The following is a 16,181-nucleotide window of genomic DNA, read 5'->3' on the forward strand; positions in this document are numbered from 1 at the left end:
GTGACTGCGACCGGGTTGTTGAGTGCTATTCAGTAGACGTTGGCTAGCTGTTAGCTGTTAGCTGTTGGCTAGCTAGCAGAGTCTCCTACGTTAAGGATGACAAATAGCTGGCTAGCGAACCTCGGTAAATTAAGATAATCACTCCAAGACTACACACTCTAAACTACACAATTATCTTGGATACAAAGACAGCTATGTAGCTAGCTAACACTAAACTAATCAAGTCGTTCAGTTGAGTGTAATAGTGTAATAGCACTACAGTGATGCTAATCTGTGGGCGTTTGCTAGCTGCTGGGCGAATAGCAGTGAAGGCTACGTTAGGGCGACGAAATACGATAATTATGCAATTATCTCTGATACAAGGATGGCTATGTAGCTAGCTAAGAAGAAATTGCTAAGATTAGACAAATCAACCGTTGTACTGAAAAGTTTCTCGGCTCATTCTAAAAGTCAAAGTCGTTGTACCGAGGCATGACTTCCTCCACAGAACCCTTGAGTCTTCCAATCGGCTGTTCACGTTTTCTTGTCAATACACACACTAAAATCAGTACCAGGTTCTAAAAAGTCATAGATTATTACATTTTAGGTGGTCTATCGATTGATTTACCAGAAAGGGTAGCTAAAACTAATGGAAGGGAATGGAATGTTCGTGTTGAAAAAAATTCAACAAACTCTGTTGAAAACAAACCGGGAGCGTTCGTCAATGGAAGCCTTTCTAATCGACCTGGCCCGGGTATCCTGGAAGGACATTGACCTCATCCCGTCAGTTGAGGATGCCTGGTCATTCTTTAAAAGTAACTTCCTCACCATGCTCCGTTCAAAAAATGCAGAACTAAGAACAGATATAGCCCTTGGTTCACTCCAGACCTGACTGCCCTCGACCAGCACAAAAACAACCTGTGGCGGACTGCAATAGCATCGAATAGTCCCCACGATATGCAACTGTTCAGGGAAGTCAGGAACCAATACACGCAGTCAGTCAGGAAAGCTAAGGCCAGCTTCTTCAGTCAGAAATCTGCATCCTGTAGCTCCAACTCCAAAACGTTCTGGGACACTGTGAAGTCCATGGAGAACAAGAGCACCTCCTCCCAGCTGCCCACTGCACTGAGGCTAGGTAACACGGTCACCACCGATAAATCCATGATTATCGAAAACTTCAACAAGCATTTCTCAACGGCTGGCCATGCCTTCCGCCTGGCTACTCCAACCTTGGCCAATAGCTCCTCCCCCCCGCAGCTACTCGCCCAAGCCTCTCCAGGTTCTCCTTTACCCAAATTCGGATATCGGATGTTCTGAAAGAGCCTCAAAACCTGGACCCCTACAAATCAGCTGGGCTTGACAATCTGGACCTTCTATTTCTGAAACTATCCGCCGCCATTGTCGCAACCCCTATTACCAGCCTGTTCAACCTCTCTTTCATATCGTCTGAGATCCCCAAGGATTGGAAAGTTGCCGCAGTCATCCCCCTCTTCAAAGGGGGAGACACCCTGGACCCAAAACTGTTACAGACCTATATCCATCCTGCCCTGCCTATCTAAGGTCTTCGAAAGCCAAGTCAACAAACAGGTAACTGACCATCTCGAATCCCACCGTACCTTCTCCGCTGTGCAATCTGGTTTCCGAGCCGGTCACGGGTGCACCTCAGCCACGCTCAAGGTACTAAACGATATCATAACCGCCATCGATAAAAGACAGTACTGTGCAGCCGTCTTCATCGACCTTGCAAAGGCTTTCGACTCTGTCAATCACCATATTCTTATCGGCAGACTCAGTAGCCTCGGTTTTTCGGATGACTGCCTTGCCTGGTTCACCAACTACTTTGCAGACAGTGTGTCAAATCGGAGGGCATGCTGTCCGGTCCTCTGACAGTCTCTATGGGGGTGCCACAGGGTTCAATCCTCGGGCTGACTCTTTTCTCTGTATATATCAATGATGTTGCTCTTGCTGCGGGCGATTCCCTGATCCACCTCTACGCAGACGACACCATCCTATATACAGTGCCTTGCGAAAGTATTCGGCCCCCTTGAACTTTGCGACAGTATCTCGGACCTGCCTGGTGTGTTCCTTGTTCTTCATGATGCTCTCTGCGCTTTTAACGGACCTCTGAGACTATCACAGTGCAGGTGCATTTATACGGAGACTTGATTACACACAGGTGGATTGTATTTATCATCATTAGTCATTTAGGTCAACATTGGATCATTCAGAGATCCTCACTGAGCTTCTGTAGAGAGTTTGCTGCACTGAAAGTAAAGAGGCTGAATAATTTTGCACACCCAATTTTTCAGTTTTTGATTTGTTAAAAAAGTTTGAAATATCCAATAAATGTCGTTCCACTTCATGATTGTGTCCCACTTGTTGTTGATTCTTCACAAAAAAATACAGTTTTATATCTTTATGTTTGAAGCCTGAACTGTGGCAAAAGGTCGCAAAGTTCAAGGGGGCCGAATACTTTCGCAAGGCACTGTACATCCGGCCCGTCCTTGGACACTGTGCTATCTAACCTCCAAACTAGCTTCAATGCCATACAACACTCCTTCCGTGGCCTCCAACTGCTCTTAAACGCTAGTAAAACCAAATGCATGCTTTTCAACCGTTCGCTGCCTGCACCCGCACGTCTGACCAGCATCACCACCCTGGATGGTTCCGACCTTGAATATGTGGACATCTATAAGTACCTAGGTGTCTGGCTAGACTGTAAACTCTCCTTCCAGACTCATATCAAACATCTCCAATCTAAAATCATATCTAGAGTCTGCTTTCTATTCCGCAACAAAGCCTCCTTCACTCACGCCGCCAAACTTACCCTAGTAAAACTGATTATCCTACCGATCCTCGACTTCGGCGATGTCATCTACAAAATTGCTTCTACTCTACTCAGCAAACTGGATGAAGTTTATCACAGTGCCATCCGTTTTGCCACTAAAGCACCTTATACCACCCACCACTACGACCTATATGCTCTAGTCGGCTGGCCCTCGCTACATATTCGTCGCCAGACCCACTGGCTCCAGGTCATCTACAAGTCCATGCTAGGTAAAGCTCCGCCTTATCTCAGTTCACTGGTCACGATGGCAACACCCATCCGTAGCACGCACTCCAGCAGGTGTATCTCACTGATAATCCCTAAAGCCAACACCTCATTTGGCCGCCTTTCGTTCCAGTTCTCTGCTGCCTGTGACTGGAACGAATTGCAAAAATCGCTGAAGTTGGAGACTTTTATCTCCCTCACCAACTTCAAACATCTGCTTTCTGAGCAGCTAACCGATCGCTGCAGCTGTACATAGTCTATCGGTAAATAGCCCACCCATTTTTACCTACCTAATCCCCATACTGTTTTTATTTATTTACTTTTCTGCTCTTTTGCACACCAATATCTCTACCTGTACATGACCATCTGATCATTTATCACTCCAGTGTTAATCTGCAAAATTGTAATTATTCGCCTACCTCCTCATGCCTTTTGCACACAATGTATATAGACCCCCCTTTTTTTCTACTGTGTTATTGACTTGTTAATTGTTTACTCCATGTGTAACTCTGTGTTGTCTGTTCACACTGCTATGCTTTATCTTGGCCATGTCGCAGTTGCAAATGAGAACTTGTTCTCAACTACTCTACCTGGTTAAATAAAGGTGAAATATATATATATATATTTTTTAAATGTCATCGCATGTGTGCGTGGTGGAACTGAAAGGTTAGATAAGGTATAATGAGCAGGGCTAGAGGCTCTACAGTGAAATAAGCCAATAAACACTAACCAGAACAGCAATGGACAGGGCATATTGACATGAAGTAGAGGCATGCTTAGCCGAGTGATCAAAAGGGTCCAAGGTTAGTTGGGGTCACGGAGATTCAGACAGCTAGCCGGGCCATTGGTAGCAAGCTAGCATAGGATGGAGGTCTGTTTTTAGCCACCTTGTGCGTTTCCGTCGGTCGATTAGTGGGGTTCCATGTGGTAGAGGGGACCAATCCAATTGGCAAAATAGATATAGTTATAGTGACCCAAGAAAATTGTCCGATAGACCTATTCAGATAGCAGCCGATAAGACAGCTAACGATTAGCGGGCCGCCTATGGGTGTTCAGGTAACGTCGTGACGGAGGGGCCAGTTGGATAACTCCCTCGGGCAGATAACGCCGGTAGCCCAGGAGTGGCTGATGGAACTCTTCAGCTGGCTAGCTCCGGAATAATTGATGTTTTCCCCGGGATCGACATAAGCAATAGTCACTCGGATAGCAGCTAGCTCGCGGCAAGATCCAGGTGTAAATGTCCAGAGCTTGCGGTTGAAATCCGGGGATATGGAGAGAAAATAGTTCCGATATGCCCTGGTCTGAGTCGTGTTGTACAAAACGGGCGATAGCTTTTCAAGCTAAAGGATAGCCGATGACCACCAACCGTGGTTAGCTGAATACTAACATTAGCCAGTAAACTGGTTAGCTTCTGGCTAGCTTCTGGCTAGCTTCTATTGTGGATTTGAGGTGAATAATACTTTTTTATATTTTTTTTCGATGAGACATGGTCAAGTGAGAAACAAGTAAACATGAACACAGGTAAGAGAGTAAGGAACACAAGACGGAGAAGGTTGAAAAACAGAGATAATTCATTTGTCCCAATGCCTAACCCAAAACCTTTATAGTGTTGCCATGCAGCTGCACAACTAAAGTGAAAATCCTTATAGGATCTCATAAATTAAAGACGTCAGATCAACTGGGATTCTTGGAAGACATTTATACACAGCAAGTCACATCTGCACTTACATCAACACACACACACATACTGTGTATACACACACCATGCAAACACACAGTGGAGAAGGAGGTGTTGACTGGTTCACCTCAGGACCCAACAATCAAAGCAAATAATCAGACAGGCCCAGACAGCACTGAGCCACTGCGGAATAATCACAAGAGACAAAAAGCAGTAACCGCATCCGAATATCTGCCATGTTTATACGCCTGTGTCTATATACACCTCATTATATATAAGTGAAATGATCGTTTATTAAATCGTTTTGGGGAGACAGCTGCCGGTAAAGAGATGATGATGATCATTGAGTGAGTTCCATGGGCAAGCCAGACCTGGGTTCAAATAATATTCAATATTTTTCAAATACTTTCTGTTTTGGTTGAGCCTGCCTGGAGTGCAGATACCACAGAGTCCCAGTGTTTGGGCTTGTGGGACCATTCCATTGGTCCCATTGCACTCAGATCAATCAAGGGCATCTTAAGTAGTTGAACGAAAACACTTACACACAACACAGGTGTCTACACTGTAAAACGGTGACCTCCCTGCCTGTGACCTCCCTGCCTAGAGCAGAGGAATGGTAAAGAAGCAAGAGGAGGAAGAACCTCATGATGTTTTACCAGCGAGGGAAGGAAATGAGAGAGTAGGAGTGAGCGTTAGTGGTTAAAGAGGGAGAGAGGGAAAGAGAGAGAGAGAGAAAGAGGGGAAATCCACATCTCACCTCTAAGGAGGAGAGGGAGAGGGTGCGCCACCTGTTAGGTGTGAAGCCAAAAGGCTTGACTACATTCCTAGCCAGCTGCTCTCCTCTCCTGCAGGGCTTTCCATTGTGTTGCTCCCTCTTGGCACTCCAAATACAATGAAAATTGTGTCGGAAAACAATGTGAGCTCTCGGCATTGTGGAAAGAAAAGGTTTGGAGTGGCCTACTTTGACAGGGGTAACAGAGAACTGTGTCAAGGATGTGATGCTTGACTGCATGCACAACAGAGCAGGGGACTGACTACGTTTTATAATGTAGGGCCTTGCTATTTAACCTCAGATCTTAAAGTTTCTTCATTCACAGTGGTAGCACCTCACCATAAAGTTAGCTGTCAATGCAACACCCTGGCAAACTCACCTTGTGCATTTTGCTAGCCCGTACAAACGGAAACATTTGTGAAGTCAACATTTTCAGGTTGGTGTTCTGGGTTCATGAATCAATGCAGGCATGATGGGCTTGATTCCAAATTGACCTTTGATCCCTGGATGATAGTCAAATCAACACATTTGAGCTACGATAAGAACTCTTTCCATCGTTGGTCTGCTTTCATACAATACAGAGCAGCCAAATCCTGCCCCACCCTTCCGCGCTACTCACAGCTCCATATGGCTTTCACATCAGCTCTCCTCTCGCCTCTTCCTCTCCTCTCGCCTCTCCTCCTTCAGCTTCCTCTCCTGTGTTTGTTTGTCCTCTGTTCAGGTCCCAGGTGTTTTCCTCCGCTGGCTCAGGATCTGCGTTCTGTAGCGGAAAGAGTTGGTTAAGCCCGTCATCCTCTGACTCAGGTACAAGTGGTTCCCCTCCCTCTCCTTCGCTTCTCTTCTCCTCCTTCACCGCCGTGGTCCTACACCTCCCGTATCCGCCCCGGAACCCTGCTCCCGGCTTCCCCACTCTTTCCCCGCATCCAACAATAACACAACAAACTCCACTTCCTGTCAGAACGGGAACAATAGTAGGATAGCTTTGATGGCGTGTGGTAGGTTGTTGTAGGTGCTGGCTTATCAACCCTGAAATCACAACCTGAGTCATAGATTTGGAGTCAAACTCAATCTTGGTTGCTCTTATGTTCCTAGTATCTTTGAAATAAATAGTTTTTGTTCATATGATGTGGTCATTTTACTGTAGCAGACACTATTATTCAGTCAACACATATATCCAGTGTATAAGGGATGAAACCCAGAACTGTGCCCTAACAACAGCTGTACAGATTAGTTGGAGTTGTGTATGTGTTATGAAACAAACCCCAGCGAAGCACAAAGAGGTGTATGTGTTATGATGCAAACAGCAGCTAGGCAGGTGCTGCAGATGACAGAGTTAGTCATTAAGAAATGCATCAGGAGACTACTGTGTAAACACTGAATACTGCATCAGCTCTCTCCCTCTGCCATATGGTGCCTTCAGCCTCCGGCCTCCAGTGCTGAGCCTTCAGCCTTCAGTCCCACTAGAGCCACTAAAGCCTGGACATTACCTCTCCTGGACTTTACCTAATAAAACAGCTATGCGTGTCTGAAATGGCACCCTATTCCCTATACAGTGAACCACTTCTGTCCAAAGCCCTCAGGGCTGTGGTAAAAAGTAGTGCACTACATAGGGAATAGGGTGCCATTTCGGACACAGGTCCTGGACAGCCAGTGGACTCAGTTCACTCATTGAGCCTCTCTGATGTGTTAGTCATAAACATCTTTCTTTCTTTCTCTCTCTCTCTCTCTCTTTCTCCCTCCATCTCATTCTCTCTCTCTCTCCCTCTGTCTCTTTCTCCCTCCCTCCCTCCGTCTCTCTCTCTCTCTCTTCCTCCCTCCGACTCATTCTCTCCATCTATCAATGCCTCCATTTATTCGATTAGGACTGAGTCCTCCCAGGGTCATCCTTGTGTTAGGATTCCGAGTTGCCCATGGCAACAATTTGATCATCCCGCCTCCGCAACCAAGGCCCTGTCTCTTTTGTCCACACACACAGTGGACGGACGGAGGGAGTGGTGGTTTCGAGGGGTGTTTGGGAAGGTTAGAGAGGGGAGGGAGGCGATGACTCATGCCACATACCAACCTGCAGGGCACAACAGCACCCCCTGTTGATGGTTAGGGGAAACCCCGTGGCGTGGGTGTATTGTCTCTAGAGAGTGCAGACATGTCATCACATAACAGGATATCTCCCACTCACCTCTTTGGTTTATGTGGCTGGGGTGGGAGTGGGGGGGGGGGGCACAGGTGGGAACTAGTGTGTTGTTCTTTCTTTCTACTGTACCCACGGCGATAGGCTACTCTTACTCGATCAATGCCCTCCATTGTTTAATTTCATGAGCATTTAGCAGGATTAACATTGCACAGCATTGATGGATATATACTGTATAATTGCACAAACAGATATTCTGACAGACGGTACACATTGAGGAGTGTGAGGCCGCTGCTTTAACATTCGCCTTGGAAATCAGAATCCTTGGCAGACTCATTATACAACTAGCTGTTCTGTGATGTGGCCGCATGTCTTGATGTTTTGACGACGTCATAATAATAATGGACTATTATCATCGTCATGTGTTACGATGTGTTGCTACGTGTTACTATGCACTACTTGTTGTTTTGTTATTTTTGTTATTTTTGTAACAGTTCTGTTAGGCATTGACGTCATCCCTCGGTATGACCATCTGTGCCCTCATACAGGAAACATAGTGTTTATTGAGTTGTGAGAACGATGGATTGTCTTGTCAACAGGTGTACCTCGGGTCTCGTCTGAAACATGTGCTAAGTGAGTGTGAGTACCCTCCCTCTCTGCCGTCACACTAGTCCTGTCCTATCTTCCCTTAAACACACACACACATACACACGCATGTGCACATACACACACACACACACACACACACCCACCAAGACACACACACACTCGCGGCGCGGCAGGGAGAGGAAACTGCAACACAATGATAAGGTCTCAGAACACAATGGGTCCAGCAGAGCTCACACAGAGCCAGGACCAGTTTAGCTCTGAAAGGTCAACAAGCCTCTCCAGGCTTTCATTCGGTTCCCGACGTTATTATTGTTCACGTTCTAATGATTACTCTGATGGTCTTTATTTTGCAAATGTGGAACCATCCGGAAATACCAATGAAATATGAAAATGCAGGCCAGAAAAAAAAAGAGAGACGGCGAATGTGTTTGACGTCGAGCTTCCCGTTGCCTGTGAGTTGTTCAGCGCTGTGGCTGCTGCTGCTGGGATCGCTGGTGAGCTGCCAGGTCAACAGCCCTTAGTCCTTTTGTCTTTGTCTGGGCAGCTAACGGAACAATACCCATCACTGGACAATGCATGGGGCAGTTTTGGAGGTTTGGGTTGTGTTTTAGGAGTTTTCCACTATTCAGACTGAATACGGCACAGTAGAATGTCTCGTGTGGTGATGCTGAATGTCAGGAGAAGGTAATGGATTGTGTCCATATTTTAACCTCCGATGTTTTAGAGTAGCTACAGTGTATTACAAAATCCAACTTTTTCAAGGTACTATATAAAGATACTATATATGGAGCGTTTGCCTCCGGGGGTGCTCATGAGCCAAAAAGGGGTGCCTAAATAGAGGAGTGAAACTTTCCCTTTAGATTAGTCATGAATCACCCTGTAGACAGAATACAGAGAGAGGACCCGTCTTAACTTCGGTAAGACCGGATCGAGAAAGACAGCAATTCTTCTCGACAACAGTGGCCATGTAGCAGCATCTGTCTGCTCTATCCTCAAAGGAGAGGGGAGCAGGAGCACGTCAGCCCACCCAAATGTCATCCCCGGCTGTTACACAAGCCAGCACTGTATTCTGTTCTCCATTATGGCACATATGCAACTAACATTCTCCATTCTGAACACTCCCAATGCAGCGAGAAAGGTCACGGAATAAAAAAAGAAGAAGGTATTGTCGCTGACCACTGGCGTCAGGCAAAGGTTATCGTGGAGAGATGACGACTGGGGGTGCGTTTTTGGAGGCTGTTTACCCCCCTGGTGTTATGTCTGTGATTCATTAATTATGTTTTATCTGTAACGAATGGATTGCACTCATTTATCAATACCATAATACGGGTTAACCGTTAATGTGAGCCGTATGGACATAAGGCCATTGTTGACCATTATATCTCAATCATCGGTTATCTGTAATTAAAGGATAACTGCAATAGAATTTGTAAAACTACCCTCTGTGTTAGTTTGAAACGTTCCAGGTCCATGAAGATGGCATTCTTTAGAACGCGGGTAATGACTGCAATTTCACATTGCACACAAAGACAGGCAGTGCATCACAATAAAAATGTCAGAAGAACAAATATAACCCCAACTATAACTGGTGGTTATGAATTCATCATTGTTTTTTGTTGTTTTTTGTTTGTTGTTAAAGCCCGCTTTTGATGAACCTCAGAAAACGACTGATCCTATACTCTTACTCCTGCTGCTACTGGGGAGGCTGGCACTCAGAGAAATCCGACCTAAAGACAGAGACGCTCTTTCTTGGAGCCTCTTTAGTTCTAATTACATGGTGATAAAGACAACAACAATGACACATTTACCAGAGGAATAAAATAAGAACAGTGGAGGAGATAAAGTGTTGGCTCCACTCTTTCTCATCTCCACTCTTTCTCATCTCCACCCTTTCTCATCTCCACCCTTTCTCATCTCCACTCTTTCTCATCTCCACCCTTTCTCATCTCCACTCTTTCTCATCTCCACCCTTTCTCATCTCCACCCTTTCTCATCTCCACTCTTTCTCATCTCCACCCTTTCTCATCTCCACTCTTTCTCATCTCCACCCTTTCTCATCTCCACCCTTTCTCATCTCCACCCTTTCTCATCTCCACTCTTTCTCATCTCCACTCTCTCTCTCTCTCTCTCTGTCTCTCTCTTTCTCTGGCTCTGTCTCTCTCTGTCTCTCTCTCTCTCTCTGTCTGTCTCTCTCTCATGATCTCTCTCTTTCTCTTTCTCTCTGTCTCTCACTCATGATCTCTCTCTCTCTCTGTCTCTCTCTCCCTCATGATCTCTCTCTCTCTCTCTCTCTCTCTCTCTCTCTCTCTCTCTCTCTCTCTCTCTCTCTCTCTCTCTCTCTTTCTCTCTCTCACTCACGCACGTACACTCACACGCACACACACACACACGCACACGCACACGCACTCATCAAGCTTCTCATTAGATCAAACAACTGCCTTTGTGTGAACTACGGTGAGGTGTGGAATTCAGCTTCTGTTTGACTGTCAGCTTGTCATAACAGAGCTAAGTCAAGACAGACGGAGAGGGAGATTTGTGTGAATGAGAAGAGAAGTAGAGAAATTGATACAGTATGATATCTGACCAGAGCAGAATATAGGATTATTAAAATGTCAGTGTTTCTTAATCCTGATTGTTAATTTTGCCCTGGCACTACACACCTGATTCCACTAATCAAAGGTAGGATGATGAGTTGATTAGTGGAATCAGGTGTGTAGTGCTAGTGAAAAAACTAAAATGTGCACCCATTTGCGTCCCCAGGACCAGGACTAAGGAGCACTGGGTTAAATGCTTCCCCAGGTATTGGAAAGATTTGTCGATCTACTTACGCCTGCAAAGAATCTGTGCCTCTCAAACCCGCACATTGACAGTGGGTTGTGGGATGACAAGGGGAGGGGACAGAAGGCAGAGAGATGGATGGGAGAGGTACATTGTCCAAATAGCAAGGTTGGCAAGAAGACGAGGCAGTGAAGGAGTGAAGGACACAGAAAGTGGACTTCAATATTCAGGGATGGACATGTGAATAACAGTGTCAGAGAAGAGAGTCAAGCCAATATAAAGGAACAAGCATGTTCATTGTCTCTCCATTACTCTTGCCTTCCACTCTCCTCCTAATGCATCAGTGTGCAACCTGTGTGTCTGTGTGTGTTTGTTTTGCACACACTACAAGAAGGGGGAAGCTCTGCATTGTCTAAGATCTCCACTCAGTCATCTCTCCCCACCATCATCAGCCTACCCCCTCCCCCCCCCCACTCCCTGTCTTGTGCATATTAACAATAGTCTATTCTGTGGCGCCCCGTGCAAGAAGGGACACACCCAACCCAAGGCCGTGCTGCAGGGAGAGAGAGTTGGGAGGTGGCCAGTCATCAGGGACAGTGGCTCGATTCTCGTCTGGGAGCGGGGACAGGGGGCGGTGGTCTGTCTTAACTGTCACATGCTGATTCTCATGGTGTGTTTGAGTGAGAGAGTGAGCGAGATAGAGTGAGAGATAGTGTGTGTGTTTATGCGTGCCTATGTGCATGCGTGTGTGTGTGTGTCATTATTATGTCTCAGTCTGTTCATATCAGCCCAGTACAGCTATAGCATGGGGCATTTTTGATTCACTGTGAACTGACTTGGTTTCTCTCTCTCTCTTTCTCAATCCCTCCCTGTATCCTTCTCTCTCAATCCCTCCCTTTCTCTCTCTCACTCACTCTCTCTCAGTTCAATTCAATTCAAAGGTATTTTTTTGGCATGGGAAACACATGTTTACATTGCCAAAGCAAATCGAATAGGCAATAAACACAATAGAAATAAACAAGGGAAACATTAGTGAACATTGCACACACAAAAGTTAAAGAATATAGACATTTAAAATGTGCCACAAATCTTTCTGCTTTGATTGCACACTGTGGGATTTCCCCTAACAGATATGGGAGTTCATCAATGTTTGATTTGTTTTCAAATTCTTTGTGGGTCTGTGTGATCTGTGGGTATTTGATGTCTCTAATGTGGTCTCTCTCTCTCTCTCTCAATCCCTTCCTTTCTCTCTTTTTGTACATTACATGGGCCCCCGTGTCCAGCAGCTAGTGCCGATTGGGCCGCTGACCCAAAAAAAGTCCCCACCCGCGTTACATAGAATCACAATGCACCCCATTACAGTGGGGGACAGACCAGACAGAAGGTCACTCCCTCGCCCTCATGCTCCGACACGACAATCTCCCTCCCTAACTACACAGACCACAGTCTTTTGAGCCAGACTTCCTCCATTGTCACATACGCAAATATACCGTTTCTGAGTGGCTGGGTCTGCACACTAGTGCAATTATATAATTATGTGATTGTCGCGCGGGGGGGAAAAGAAAGAGACGAGGGCTTTTGTGTGCCGGTGGATGGAATGTGGTGCGCATGGCATTTTTCTGCAAAAGGGCATTTTTCTGGAACCTTGTGCCAAGGAGAGGAGGGTGAGATCACAGCTGGTAGTGCCCACTCTGTATCTCTCTCTCTCTTACTCTCCCGACCCCCCCCCATTCCGTTTTCTCTCTCTCTCGTTCTCTTTTTCTCTCTCTCTCTCTTTATACAGTACATCCCTCTATCTGTCCCGTAGAGTTCCAGGTTCGTGCCGCTGCTCTTGGACAGATCTGGCCTTTCGCTGGGTCTGGAGCAGTATTTTGGGAGTCAGAAGATAAGGGTTAGGGCACACTGTGAGACCACGGTCCGAGGGCCTGGGGCGAGTGCTCCGTTCTGCGATAGTGGAGCAGCACTATTGTTGCTGGTCAAGAGCTGTTAGTGGGATAAGAGCCATTTGAGCCGAGGCAGGTGTTTATTGAGATTACAGTAGGCTGCAGCACGGCGGCCTATTGAAAGAAAGTTGAGACTAACAAATCAGGCATTTCATCAACCATTCTCTTTTACTGGAAGAGAATGTCTCACTCTCAACCGTTGCAAGATTTTCATCAATGACCTCTCTATTTTAACTCAGTTTTTTTTATTAGGTGTTATTGCTTTATCAGGGGGCCTCCTTTGCCATTTAATGAAAACAGCAGGACCCAAGGTTCTGTGGCACCAGGACTAGTTTAGGAATTCCTCCTCATTAGATGTACCATACACAATTTCAATCCCGTCTCGTGAAAATATCTATTAGTCTCTGCTACTTAATCCAAGTTATGTTCCCACTCTACTTGCAATGGTTCACAGTACTAGGCCTGCAGTGGCCCCAATGTCTTACTTAGCACACTATAAACAATAAACCAAGTTTGAAACGAAACCAAAAAGAAAAAAAACAGGTACTTGGGGGAAAATTCCCATCGAATTCCAGCATGTCTGATCCCCTCGCCTCTCGTCAAAGGCCCCGTCTCGAGATCACACAGCGTGTAGTATGTGAAAGAATGCCAAAGGGGGACGGGGGGGCAAAAAGAGCTAGGGGCCTTGAGATTCCCCGTCTAAAACCGATTACGCCGCATTCGAATGGACGCCAAAGGTATTTTATAGCGGCAGTAAAAGTTGTGAAGTACAAAGAAGTAGAATCGAAGGTCATTTAATATCATCCTATTGTCCACACAAACTGAACTGCATAAACGTGGAGATGAGTCAAGGACTGGAACCCTGCGATCACCATGGCTTGCCCTGTAATCAAGATACTCAGTTCATCTTAAAATACCCCTAACACATTGTTTGCAAATGCAAAATGTCTGGCTCGACCAGGGGTATCTTCCAAAATGTTTTGGCATGTCACCAGAATGACATTTTCCCATCAGTATGATCATGCAATGCAGATCCATGGTGCTCCATAGTGCAGTGCCTCCGGTGGCCATGTCTGTCCCTACAGGGCTGACGGAGAACATCTATGGAGTGGAGTAGAAGGCGCTAAACTAACATTAGACGAGGATGTGCAACCTAAAATCATGAGCGCATTTGAAGGGAATATGCGCAACTCTTTCTCACATTTTAAAAACGTTGTGTTTCATTAGCTGCTTGAAATAGCTCACAGAATATATTGTACCCACAGAAGTAAGTTGTGTGGCACAGTCGGGCTGTAAAGGACATGGGAGATAGGACCACAACTCCGTGCTGTATTAACCTTGGAATTTTTGTAATACTTGATATAAACGCAACATTCTGTATTTCCACGTTATGACAAAATTGTCCCTTGCTGCTAAAGAAAATGTGACATTACATTTATTTAACAGTGACATTTCACATTACATCATTGTGAACTTTTCCTTTCCTGCAGGCTCAAGCCTCCCTCCAGTCTCCTCCATCCTCTCTTTCTCTCTCTCACTCCCTTATTCATTGTTAGCCAGCTGACAGGTGGAGAGACAGACAAAGGCCAGACTTTTCCTGATGTGGTGACAAAATGCTACTGCCACGTGTTCAATACACACGTAACACAACATTAGACAAACACACTATTGCTCCATAAATAAGGTTGCAGAACATCCAAACCATCCAATCTGTAAGGCATGTTATATTTAATGAGTGTACTTGATTTTTGTGACACCGAAAGATATGTCGTATACTGTGAAGCTTCCAAAGTGTTCAGTACGCTGAAGTGAGTATAGGTCAGTCGACGTAAAAATGGCTTGGTGGCGCCACCATGTGGTAGAATGAACTAAATACAGTCCAGCACCTCTACGTCATCCTCACATAATTAAATATGTAGATAAATAACAATTACACATGACACTCTCCATGATGTATTGTATATTGAATATGAATCAGGGGTCATTTTCCCCATTACCGCCCTGCTAGCTGTGCTACCATACATTCTAACATACATTCTTACCACAGGAGGCTGCTGAGGGGACGACGGCTCATAATAATGGCATCCTCCCATCAGGGTGTATAGAATGGGAAACCATGTGTTTGATAATATTCCATTTAATTCCATTCCAGCAATGAGCCCGTCCTCCTCAATTAAGGTGCCTCCGGCCGCCTGCGACTCTGGTGAGACCGTTGGTGCTCTGGGTCTCGCTGAGACCTTGCTTCTGCATAGTGAGCTGGTGACAGTCGATTGTGACGGAGCTCGGAGCAAAACAGGTCAAACAGGCCAAAGAAGGACATGACCAGAGCCCACTCAGAAATGGCCGCTCCAGAGCAGAAGGGCACATGAGAGAGTATGCCTACAGACACTAAAGTAGGGAAAGGGCAGTCAAGATATTGGTTTCTGTGTTGACAGTACGTGACCTTCCTCATTCTGTATAGACAGATTCTGATTTGATTGTGCTGCCATGGAATCATATACACTTCACCATACAGAACAGCTAGGCGACAGCATGTCTAACTCAAGACAGTAAACAGTTGAGAAGATTGAATCAAATCAAATGATATTTGTCACATGCCCCCGAATATGTTTACTTACAAGCCCTTAACCAACAAAGCAGTTAAGAAAAACAATATTTACTAAATAAACTAAAGAAAACATTTAATCAAAGTGCAACAATAAAATAACAATAATGAGTCTAAATATAGGGGGTACCGGTACTGAGTCAATGTGGGCGAGGGAGTGGGGTACAAGTTAATTGAGATAATATGTACATGTAGGTAAGGGTAAAGTGACTTTGCATAGATAATAAACAGCGAGTAGCAGCAGTATAAAAAGGGGGGGGGGTCAATGCAAATAGTCCTGGTAGCCATGGTGCTCTGGTACCGCTTGCTATGCGGTAGCAGAGAGAACAGTCTATGACTAGGGTGGCTTGAGTCTTTGACAATTTTCAGGGCCTTCCTCTGACACCGCCTGGTATAGAGGTCCTGGATGGCAGGAGGATTGGCCCCAGTGATGTACTGGGCTGAGGACTTGTGAGGGGGAATAGGCGTTGTCGTGCCCTCTTCACGACTGTCTTGGTGTGTTTTGACCATAATAGTTTGTTGGTGATGTGGGCACCAAGGAACATGAATCTCTTATCTTGCTCTACTATAGCCCGATGAGAATGGGGACGTGCGCCTCACAAGTCCTCAACTGGCAGTTTCATTAAATAGTACCCGC

General features: G+C 45.7%; 1 protein-coding gene across 1 annotated transcript in view; it reads right to left on the reverse strand.

Annotated features, from left to right (window-relative positions):
• Window positions 1-6,320, reverse strand: part of LOC118365152 (protein sprouty-like) — a 50,001-nt gene extending 43,681 nt beyond the window's left edge. The window contains exon 1 of the mRNA XM_035747116.2: window positions 6,101-6,320. The gene's annotated coding sequence lies outside the window, so the exon portion shown is untranslated. The remainder of the gene's footprint in view (window positions 1-6,100) is intronic.
• Between the last annotated feature and the right edge of the window lie 9,861 nt (window positions 6,321-16,181).

The sequence above is a fragment of the Oncorhynchus keta genome, chromosome 32, assembly GCF_023373465.1.
Source record: "Oncorhynchus keta strain PuntledgeMale-10-30-2019 chromosome 32, Oket_V2, whole genome shotgun sequence".
Lineage (NCBI taxonomy): Eukaryota > Metazoa > Chordata > Actinopteri > Salmoniformes > Salmonidae > Oncorhynchus > Oncorhynchus keta.